The sequence below is a fragment of the Prinia subflava genome, chromosome 3, assembly GCF_021018805.1.
Source record: "Prinia subflava isolate CZ2003 ecotype Zambia chromosome 3, Cam_Psub_1.2, whole genome shotgun sequence".
In the NCBI taxonomy this organism is placed as follows: Eukaryota; Metazoa; Chordata; class Aves; order Passeriformes; family Cisticolidae; genus Prinia; species Prinia subflava.
The window spans coordinates 24,126,960-24,139,204 of NC_086249.1; the positions used below are offsets into that span (position 1 = coordinate 24,126,960).

The window sequence follows — 12,245 nt, forward strand, 5'->3', positions numbered from 1 at the left end:
GGAGGAGTTCCATTCTTAATAATTCATCCTTCTGTGCTGTAAGAGTGTCACTCTGATGTACTGGTGAGGCTTCTGTATCCTACCTGTTTACAGAAGGAAAACGGAGGCTTTTCGTAATTTAAGTTTAATTCGTGATTTAGGTGTTTTACACTAAGGATGTTTCTGTGCAGGATGTTCAGCTGTAATTCAGTTTCCAAATACTTGCTGCAGGACTTTTGGGGTGAAGTCTTGCAGACTCCTTCGTGCAGAAGTGAGAGTGGCGATCACAGCAGTCCCTTCTGGCCTTAAAAATCTGTGAATTTCCTGCTTGTTTGGGTCAGTCTTAGTGTACACCAAGGCTTGACTTTCTTCTTTGGTGTTACCAGGGTGTGTGTTCTGTCAGCATTAAAATATAAAGTCAAGAGACCCAAATATCCCCCTTGAAATACCTCAGATTGTCATATCAGTCAGTGTACTGAAGTTGCCAGTGTGAATGTATTTGATTATTAAAAGGGTATTGTTAAGAATGTATTTAAGCATGAAAATTGCAGGATTAAAAATGTTGGCAAATCAGCAACTTCATTGTGATTTTGAACGCCTTAATTTGTCTGGTTCATGCAATAGACTTCAACTTTCTAAACGTAATTAAAAGCATGCTGACAACTCAAAACATTCTGCCGTTTTTAAAAAGATTGCTATTTTTTCAGGTAATCCCTGTTACTGCTATGAATGTTAGGGAGATTTAGGGGATTCTTTGGGGGTTTTTTTCCTATTCATTTGCTTTATGACTTTGACTGCAGTTTGTGGCTAACTAGTTTAGTGTTTCTGATGATGAATTATTTTCCCTTTCTGGGGAAAATTTGGGAGTTCATGTCTTCTGTCCTTCCCATCGAGGGTATCTGTAGAAATCTCAGTGGGATACTCTCTTGTAGGCTGTGCAGAAGTATTTCAGTATCAGCATTCAGGACAGGATTATCCCTCTCCTTGTCAGCACTTCTTTCTGCATTGCTATTTTGGATTTGATTAAAATATTCTCCTAAAATCAGTATGGAGACAGAGAAATGTGTGAAACAAGCTTTAAAACACACTGATATTTATCACTGGAAGTTGTTACTAAGCCCTGCTTTCTTTGGCACTGGCTGGTCATGGGTGTTTCTAAAGAACAACTGAAGTATTTTGGGAATTTACCTTTGAAATAGCTCTCACATCTAATACCAGTCTTCAAATTTCACATAGCTTTGCACCTAATTTCCAGTTTACCTTGCTGCTTGGTGTGATGCCATCTTGTGTTTATAAATCCAGGCCTGTGTAGATAGACAAAAAATAGTTTTCTTAATAATAAAAATCATGTAACTTATAGGAAGTGTTAATTTCTTACGGATGTGGGGAAAAAAAGGTTTGGTTCTGGTTCTGGTCATGTGTCAGTACCTGATTTCTATTGCCAGATGTGCTAGAGTGAAAATATTTTATTTTTCTCACTGGAGTGTGGAGGGCGATGAGGCTCCACATTGCCAGGAATGTTCACAGAGCTGACATGCTTGCTGGCAGTCTCAACAAAAAGCAGGGCTGGAAAGGGACTACGGAGAATGCTGGGGGGTTGGATGTGCTCCCTTTAGGTCTGGGGTGAGACATTGTGTGGATTGGTGCACTATTGCTGCACAGTTAAACAAAGGGCTCTTCTCTTTGGCTTTTGCTCATCTCTAATTTTGAAGTACACTTAAAGTTGTAAGTCACACAAGACAGGCATCTGACTGTAGTTACAAAATGATTGTTTGGACAGAGCCATTTAGAGATGGAATGAGATGAACAATTTTGAAAAGTAAATAAATTCATTATTTTTGCTTGATTTTTGGTTTACTTTTGAAAACTAGGATAGAAATATTCATAGAAATATAATGGAATTTCTTGAGGAATGCTTTGCTTCTAAGTACTGTCATACAGAAGAAGTGAAATTAGATTTTTGCATGGGTTTAGATGTCTACTTTCCCTCCCTCCCTCCCTTCCTGAGATACTTAGCTTGATTTCTGTTAACTGTAAGGGACTATATTTAGCTCTGTAATTGCATATATTTTGGATTCATCAACAGCATAGTTAATAGCAAAAATGTTACTGTAATTCATTCATGTCTTTCGCAGTGACAGAAAGAACTAATTAAACCCCTGCTCCTCTGTGATGGAGACCAGATTCCAGTTTTGGAGCCTGCTTGTGATTCACAGAGAGATGGCAGAAACCCCCACATGTGGGTGCCTCTAGATAACCCTGCCATCCTCCTTGCACATCTAGCTGTGTCTGGGCAGTTGGAGATGTGAGTGTTGAGGTGTTTGTGCTGTCCTCACCCCACTTTGCACCTCTCAGAGGGAGGGGATTGTCCCTTTAGTGGGATGAAACCTGTGGGCTGCTGTTAACGCTGTCTTGACTTGCCCCACCTTGTTGCCCGTTTATGAAGATGTGCTGATTCTGTCATGGAATAACTTTTTGCATCATTCCTTTTATATTAAAAAATGCCTTCCAGGACATGTTTTATTAAGTACATCAATGTCAAGAATTAAAATGTGTCAGTCTGATCCCATGTGGGCAACTTCTGGGCTGTTTAGAAGAATCTGACAGATGTGCTCTATGAAATGCTGGATTTTGTATGGTAATGCTGACTTTGTGGCTGCTCTGTTGAAAGGAGATGGTCTAAAAACAATTCAGCAGGAACTTCAAAAGCGAAGTTAATGAAGGACCAGACAAAGCTAGCTCCCATTCATGCCCTAATTCTCTTTCAAACTTCTTTTGAGCTTCTTTTTAGCTAACAAAATTTAAACTTTGGATCATAACTTTTTGTGCTCAAAAATCTCAAATGTGGTTCAGTCTTCTTACATCTTACAGCAGCAAATCCAACATAAAATGGAAATTTTCTTTCTCTTTTGCTTGTAACAGGTAATTGGTATTACATGATCTTTGTTCTTTCAGTTGCTGAATAAGAATTCTCAAATAAGTACATGGCTAAAAGGCCACCTCCTTCACTCCAAGTTTTGTTCAACTACCTCCCAGTTTTTACAGTTAATTGAATGAGAGCAGTGCAAATTTTAGTTACGTTTGCAGACTGTGGAAAGCAGGATTTTAGATTTCCAAGAGTTAAACAAAAAAGTGTCAGAAAATGACTATCTAAACCATGCCAATTTTCACCACAAAGCTTTGATTTAAAGATGTCACTGCTTTTAGGGCAGTGAGCTTTTTCCAGCCAGACATTGTTTCTGCTGTGAGAAACAGGGAAGTATTTTGCCCACAAAAGGACTATAGGAGCAGGCATTATACAGAGCAAGCATTTGTTATGTGCATGCAGACTGCAAAGCTAAGAGGGCTCTGGGCTGGGAATAGTGAAATTTATACTCCTTTTCTGCCCTGTTGTTACTGTGGTACTTCTCAGATGTTTAGTGTAGATCCATCCCATTTTAGTTGCCTCACCTAGGTTGGGTGCCCAGGTTTTTGTCCTGGTGGGTTGCTTTGGTCAGCAGAGAGATCCACCTCCAAAGGACATTTTAGCACATCTGAGCTCTTCGTTGCCTTATGGACAATTGTCACTTTCTCTCTCCCCATAGACAAAACACAGGGTAACCACACTGTAACTCACCTCACTTTGATGATGTCTCATTCTCGCATATAAATTTTAATGGCAAAATCACCTCCTTATCTGAGATATTTATGAGAGCTGACCCTGTGTGTTCTGTGAGTGCTTTAAATTAACACTATTCATTATTTTAGTGGGGGAAAAAAGTGTTACAAATTATTGTACTATTAGTCACTGGAATTGGAAGCAACCAGAGTGTTGCTGCAAGCACAAGAGGCAGCTGTGCATCCTCTCCTCCATTCCTATTAAGTGCATATTGCACTCAGTAGAAGCAATGGTGTCTTGCATTATAAGCATAATCTTTTTCCTTCTCATCTCTCCTCTTTCCCTCTGAATTTGTTCCAGATGGCCAAGCTAGATGTCAGAGGGTAACCATGGAGAAAAAGCTGAATTTGTAACTAGTGGCCAAATGTGATAAAAGATGATTTTGCAGTCCCTGCTTCAGCAAAATGAGAAAATCTACCTTACTCAGATATGCTTATTTTGGTCAGGTCATACTGGGTTCCTGCTTCTTAGAAGTATTTAAGGTCTGTTTCACTGTGGTATGTTCTTGTATTTACTGCAAATTAACACGGTGCCAAACAACAGCTTTATAAAAACAGAAATAAAGTTCACGTTTTCTCCTGCTATATTCATCCCAGAAGGAGCCAGCAAAGCTGCCCTGACCTCATGGGTGATGACAGTAGTAATCAACATACAAAGTATGTGAAGAAAACAGTTGCTCTTTATTGGATGTGGTCCAAAAGAGTTTTTGGTGGCAGTAAACACTTTGCCAGAACAAGTCAGTGCAATTGTCCCTAAGTCTGTCTTCACTGTTGGGCTGAAGAGGTTAACGCTTTCTTCAAAACATATTTATCAGGGAATTGAGTCATGTAGAGTTTCCTGGAAGAGGGAATCTGTACCATTTACAGCTTCACAAGCAGAAACCAATCTTTTCAGATTTCAAATGCTCTTCTCTCCCCTGACCATACGGGCATATCTCACATGATGCTGTAGTGGGGTAATTCCAGGCACCTTCCAGTTCAGTTCCAGGTGTTGAGCACTATGTCAATACTGCCTTGCAGATGGATGTCTGCTCAACTGTGCTTTTAGCCAAAAAAACCCCCAACCAAACAACCCCAACCCAAGGTTTGCAAATCTAGAGACCCAGTTGTTTAATGGCCAAAATGTGAAATTTATTTTATGGTGTTGCTTGAAGGCACATGTTGGGGTTTTTTATTGACTCAGAGATTCTAGTATAATGCAAAGGTTCTTAAATTAAAAATTCCAACATGGATGTGAGAAAATGTAAGACCATAATGCCTATTTTGCTAATAAATAAAGATAATTTGATCTCATTCCATTTTATTTTTTTGCATCACTAGAAAGGCATTTGTGTTACTGAATTGTTTTCTTTCATGTGATACAATGATTCTTTTGTATGAGTTTGGAAGTTATTTATTCCCAAACAAACATCTTTTTGTTAGTTTTCTGTCTCACTCCAATTTTCACATTTATGTTAATTTTGATACTGAATGTTCTTTTAAAGGGAAAAAAAATATATAGCTGCTGTACTAAGTGTGCAACTCCTGTTTTTTACTCTTGCAACTATCCATCAAGTTCCACTAGTTTGTGTTTTGCATTCAATTAGATTGTAAGCTCTTCAAAGCAGGGCACTGAAATTTTGCACTGTTAAGATGTCAATTTACAGCTATTCAGCTGTATAAATAAGAGGTTTTCACTTGGTGCTCTCTCATTTTGAGGGTTTGTGGCTTCGTTTTTCATTCTGTCTTCATATTTGCATTTTTGATTTTACATCAACATTTGTACACCCGGATTTTAACATTGTGACACTTGAAAGGCAGAAACAAGAAGGTCAGGAAAAGCTACTTGTAATTGCAGTGTGTCTGTAGTTTTGGAAGGAGTTTCAAGGCACCAGAATCTGCTCATTCTGCTGTCTGAAATACAAACAGGTCACCTGTGTAGCCAGGTCACCTATCTGGAGCAAGGATTGCTAATGAACAGGTCCTACATTGCCTTCAATATATCTGGGAAACAAGAACTCACTGGAAAAAAGGAATGGCCCTGGTGTGACGAACAGCTGAATCTCAGGAGTTGCTAAAGGTGGTCCCCTGAGGAAAAGTGTGGTGGGAAGAATTCAGGCCTCAGAGTGAGCCCCCGTTGACAACTGGGCTCTTCCTTATGGTAAAGTGTGATGCATAAGACTAACAGGTTATGCACTAAATACTGACTATTTTTTCAATATTTAATTGTAGTTTACAGGGAGGGATGAGTAGAGAAGATGTATCTGTGGGATTGCAGGGGTCAGATAGTCCTGTCTGGGGGCACTGCAGCAGGAATGTAGCTTGGTTTTCAGGATGCTTTCAGATAAACAGAAATGCTAGAGTAAAGTTTGTGAGTTTATGCTGATCCAGTTCCCGATCTTTGTATAATTATCCTATTCCTCATGTAAGTACAGTTAGTCAAGTTTAAAGAATTATATTTAGAACTAAAAAATGTGTGAAGGCAGCATTTTACCAGAACAGATGTGTGGTTATATGTTGTAAAATCAAGTGTGAACATACATGGACAACAAGGTTACATCAAACTAATCAACAGTGATAAATGAAATTTTTCTTCATTTTCCTTATAGTAAGTTAGACAAAAAGTCTGATTCTTAACAAATAGGCAAAAAAAAAAAAAAAAAAAAAAAAAAAAAAAAAAAAAAAAGAACCCATTGCTTCCCTGGTTGGTTGTGTGTGTTGTGTTCCAGAAAGCTGATGGTTTTTCTGTCCAGCTCCATCCACCAGTCAGTGTTCTTGTATCATTACTGGGTGTCCAGCCTGAGTTTGTAGGTTGTGTGTTAAGATAAATTTAATTCCAGAAAAGAGAATAAGAGGCTTGTAGAATGTCAACAGTATACCAAAGTTCAGAGGCTGGAACTGTGAAAAAGGACACTGAGCAGGGAAGGGACATGACAAATCAAACAAGTGTAGAAGAGTCTGTGAAGGGAATAATGGTGGTTTGCTTTACACATTGACATCTGGAGGATAAGTAGTTGTCCTGATTTATAACAAAAAAAATTGTTTTTATAGGAAAAAACACTAGAACCGTCAAGCACTGAAGTCAGATGATGAGGGATCTTGTGGATGTTGTAGGAGATTACCAGTGCAATTAGACACCATCTGAGTGTAAGCCTGGGTCCTTCTGCACAGCAGGGAGGAAAGCTGAAAACCTCACAGGGCTCCTCCAGGCTCTCTGTGTCTGTTCTGTTTCTCAGAGAGTTCAGCTGACACATCATAACACAGCCCCTGCCCTTCAAAGCAATCTGACTTGCAGAACATTCGGCGCTCTGCGTTGTATCGTTTGCTCAAATCAATATTCTGGAGACTGCTGAGCAACTTCTGCGGTTCCATGGCGCCTTTCCCCTGAGCCATGTGGGGCACAGAGACCTGCAACAGCACAACTGCATGGTGACAAACATGCATAGTGCAAAGCTACCTGTCCTCCTTCAGTTTTCCTTGGCATTTGGATTCCTGGTTTCCCCTTAATATACCTGTCTGTGTAATAGTGCCTTGTTCTGAGAAGTTTGCTGTTGTACTGGCATAGCAGTTCTTACAGTCTGTCTGGCCCATTTCTTGTCTGTTGGCAGCATCATGGTCTAGAATAATGCTGCTTCACAATGGAACTGTTCCTGTATTGGTGTTCTGCAGGAAAGCAGTCGTGCAGTGAATTCACCCAGGCTATGATTAGTTCAGGGATGTCATGCTTTTTACAGTTAATGGAGAGCAAGGGCAACTCAGAATGCAACCTCAGCCTGAAATATCATTCCTTGAAAGACTCTCCACTTGCCCGAGATTAATCTCCACATGCCATGTGCTGGCCTCTGTGTGCCAATCTGGTTGCTAAAAGCTGAAGGCTCAGAAACAAGCCTGCCTGGTAATCCCTTTGGTGATTACCCCCTCCTTTTTCTGTCCCCTTGTTTTCCCTAGCAGGACAGAAGATGGGTTTCTGTGCCATGCACATCCTCAGGAGATGTTATTTTTAACCCTTTGGCTTGTTTGTTGTGAGTGCCCGCCACACTGGGTGATTGCCACATACGTCATGCCTTATGCTCCTCAAGGTTGTATAACCCATGTGCTGCATTTTCTGGATAGTTGTTTAAAGTTCTCTTACAGAGATGAAGGGCCCAAGATGCTGGGAGCTTTCTGTTTTTTACACATATTCCCTGTCTACTTTCCCACTGTGCGGTCTGCTGGATCAGTCTCACATTGATGTTTATATGCTAGTGTTTTATGATTATTATTTGTCTAAAGTTCTCAAGTCCTTTGAACCATAGGAACTTACATCTTGTGTTTTCCTCCACCATCTTAGTGTACTGTTTCTTGAATTTCTTTCTAAAATTTACCTGGCTTTCTCCTCTCTTCCTCTGTGGATACTGAGTATTGTGTATCAGCAGGATTTATTCCTTTGTGTTTGCTGTTCTATGTGAAGATCAGGGAAGGTAAATGAGTTACTGATAGATCTGACTTGGATCAGTCCCAAGGCAGGTTGCCTGGAAGCTTCTTACTGCATTCCCTCCTGCTCATCTGTAACAACTCATTTTAATTTTTTGAGATTTCCAGACTAGAGAATCAAATCAAATATCTTTAAGTAATGGAGGCAGGGAACAGTGTTTGCTCCTTTGTCTCTTTTGGTCATCTGAATGAAGGTGCGAACTCTGCAAAATGAAAGTAGTTTTTGAGATATTTTTCTTCTAAAGTTATCAAAGATCACTAAGAACACTTCCTTGCTTCCTTTCCTGGTGCTCTGGTTCAATTTCTCACTTCTATTTTGGCTCCTGTGTTTTTTCTCCACCATTCTTCATGCCTTTTCCTGCTTCCATGCCCTACATTTTCCCAATTCTGGTTCTCAAAAACCTGTAAAGTTTCTCCTGGAATGTGTTGGCGTTTTCTTCTTTTAAAATTCATCTCTACAACAGACTTCACAAGTCAGAAGATAATTGAAATCCCTTTTAGAGAAAAGCAGATTAAAAAAAAAAAAAAAAAGAGAGACATTGAAATAAAAACACCCCTTCATCTTATCAATTAATTTAGGGTTTGATCTCAACTAATGTTAAATGCACTCAACAATAAGACCTTATTTTTCCACCTTGTTGCACCCCAAAAATATTTTCATTCACCAAGTCTGATGCCAGTGGGAGGAAAAAAATGGAAACGTGTTTCTAAACTTAGGAAGAGGCTGTGATAGACTTGGTTCCCTGAGAGGCAGTGGCTGCCTGATACTCCCTTGTGCTGGTGCAGGGCACTATTAACCAGCTGACTCTGATTTCTTCCACATGCAAGGCAGAACTTGCTGAGTTTGGAATCATATTTTCCATTTTTTCTCTCCATCTTCCGAGCTACCTTGCTTTGTAGCAAGAGTTGAATGTCAGGATCATGCTCCTAAGGAAAGTAGCAGCGGCTCCCAGCAGACTGGGGGTGTTCAAAGCACAATAATTGAGTGCAGAATAAGAGACTGGTCTGGGCCAGTTACATGTATGGGTCCATATAGAGTTCAGCCTCTGTGACTTCACTGTGGCCATATGGAGCTCTAATGGCTTGAACATATTCATACGTAGCCTTAGCAGCATCTGCTTGAGTTGTGGTTTTTCCATTATCTACTCCTTTGGTTTGAGCCATCATCACTCAACAAGCCCTGGACTGAAAGTGGAGCTGCCTGGAGACTGGTTTTTGAATCACTCTCATGTAGTTTCAGTTCATCTTAGTTTACAGGTTAGTCAAACCTGTTCCTAATTAGTTGTTGAACTTTTTGGCTAGACTTAGATTATCTTCAGGTGTAATATATTTAGCTCCTCTGAAGGATAAATGGTGTGCATAAACACCTGGGAGCTATTTAAGAAGCTTGTTTCTGGGGTCTGCCCTATGGTGTGGTGTGTGGCCTGCTGTGTGTCATCCTCAGTCCCATAAGAAGGTACAAAAACTTTTAAATCAACTCGACTGCCCCTGCCAGCAGAGCTGCAGATGCTTCAACTCTACCAGGACTCTGCTGTAAATGCTACAGTGAGTATAGTGTCTGCTTGTCTATTTGGAGTTTCAAAGTGATTCTAAAAATGTGTTTGCAAAACCTGAGAGCATAGAAAACAATCCAGCAGAGGAGTAGAATCCTTTTACTTTAAGGTACTGGTTAATATTGTAAGTGGCATCCAGGTCTTGGGTGCGGACTTTGAGAAATAGATAGAGTTGATTTTGACATAATTTTAGCAAAGTAGATGATAAAATTATTGCAGCATTAATTTAAGTATGCATAATTATCAAATTTAGTCTTTCATATGTGTGGCTTACATTTTAAGAGCAATGCTTTAGGAAACAATTTATTGGTGAGAATTTAATTTTTCCTGATATATATATAGTGCACCTTACTCTGTATGTGCTTGGATATATGGTTTCATTTCTTTTTGACAGTATCCCTTGAAAACATTTTGTCTGTAAGATATACTGGAGTTACATTTTGTTAAAATATAACTTGGGTTTTCTGTACAAGTTTTGTATTTGTGTCATCAGATCTATATGCATTGCCCCAACAGATGATTTTACTCTATAGCATAAACCTACTTACTGAACTTTAAAAATCAGCATCACAGAAAAGTCTATACAATGGGGGTACTAAGAAGTGTGGCATGTTCTAGTATAATAACCCTGAGGAAAGTACTTGCCTCTTCTTTGAGTCTTATATAGATGAATAAATTATGCAGACACTCATTCTGTAGAAGAAAAATTGAGTAATTCCTTATGTGATATAAATTTTGGATTGAGAGAGGAAGGAAAGTTTTCTGAGGAGGTCCAGTAAACAAGGTTACTGCTCTGTAGTTTTGTGTCAATATTACATATCTCTGATTTGCTGTATTGTAGCAATTATCCGTTCCCCGATCAGTAACATAAATCGCAAACATTCCTGAATCACTTAAAAAATTGTGGAGGCATAGAGTGATAAAATTTACAGAAATGTGAGTTGGTTTGGGTTTACTGATAACTTCTTGGACAAGATCCTGTAGGACTGTAAAAGCTGTTTTATTCCTTAAGATTGTTTTCTTACAATTGTATGAAGATGTTTTGAGTATGGTTTATTTAAACAAAACAATAATACATTTACTGACTATAGGAGTATAAGCATGTTTTTGTAGGACTTTGTCTTCTGAATGGTTCTTGTCGAAGTCATCTTTCAAAGCCAGTAGGATCAGTATAAAAATAATGTCATAAAATACAAAGAACCAGTAAAAAAAACTAGATCAGTGTCCAGCAGGCCTCATGGGACACAGCTGATGCTGACTTTTCAGTGATCTTTTGTTCACAGACAAAGGACCTACTGAGGATCCACACAGAGGCCCACCTCTTTGGGTATTAAATTCTATGTTCAGTGGATTTGTTGTTTTGCTTGAATTTGGTTTTGGTATCAGTACTGGAGAATAGTGATACCGTAGAACAAAGGTTTTTTGGCTGCATTTCTGATATACTCTGGAAGGTATAGGACTTATTTTGGTGCTATAAATTAACTGTGTGCTTTACTGAATACTGTAATACAGTGATCCAGTCCCTCATGAAAGCCACCAATCTCTCATTCTTCTGGATTAAAAGAATGTGTGGGAATTCATATTCAGGAACTTTCACTCAATTGGGTGGCAGGGAATATGGTTCTTATTTGACTATTGTTCTGCAGTTCATTCCTGCAACCAGATAGTACTTAAACTTTGTAGCTGCAGAAGAAAAAAATACTGGATGTCCTATTCTGTATTGAGTAGGATTGGGAGCTGACAGTGGTTAATACTTTGGGGAGAGTGCTGAGCATTCTTTAGCTGTACCATTTTATTGCATTATTCCCTCTTGCTCTGTGCTATGCAGAGGTAGGAACATGCTGTGCTGATGTTGAACAGGATTGTGCCCCAGCATGCTAAATGCTGTCAAATCCATCTGAAAATCTAGTTCTGAGTCATTTATAACCAGAAGAGTTCATCAAGAAGGAGGAGAGTTCTTTTTTGAGTCTGGTGACAAATTGACTGGAGATTCAAGTGGTCTCCATGAATCCCTTGGCTTTTCAGGAGTGCTCCAGTAGTAGTGGTTGCATGTCCCCCCCTCCCCAACATGCGAAAATACTCTTGGTCAGGATATGCCTGGGCATCCTGATTGGATCTCCCAGCACATATCAGCCATTGCAGGTTGTCTGGAAAACTGGATACACTGCTGCCACATGAGATTGTGCAGGAAAAGGATGCAACTCCATGCTGGAGCTACAGGATGGAGTAAAAATTGATGTATCCTAATGAAGCTAGAGAGGAAAATTAGGCAGGGAGATCATTACTTGATCTGGGATTTAGATCTAGCACTAGAACTGTGCTCCATTGCTGGTTGTTCAGTTTGTAGAGTTTAGGACTCTACTGGGGTCAACAAAAACTAGACTTTTACATCTTCATGAATTGAAAAACAGTATTTCAAGTGAAAATAAAAACTCATATCCCTAAAGGATGCAACTTTTTGTAGCACTGTACTCTTTTAAATATGAACTGTACACATTAGGAAAGAAATGATTAGTGAAGAGGATGTCAGCATGCTTCAGCAAGTCACTAAGAAAAGTAGTGGTATCCCTGGTGTGGAAGAGGCATTCACATCCCATTTTCTGC

The 12,245-nt window shown here is 39.4% G+C and overlaps 1 protein-coding gene across 5 annotated transcripts in view; it reads left to right on the top strand.

The window, feature by feature from the left end:
- DLG2 (discs large MAGUK scaffold protein 2) overlaps positions 1 to 12,245 on the top strand; it is a 994,479-nt gene that overhangs the window by 3,082 nt on the left and 979,152 nt on the right. The gene's annotated exons all lie outside the window — the stretch shown is intronic.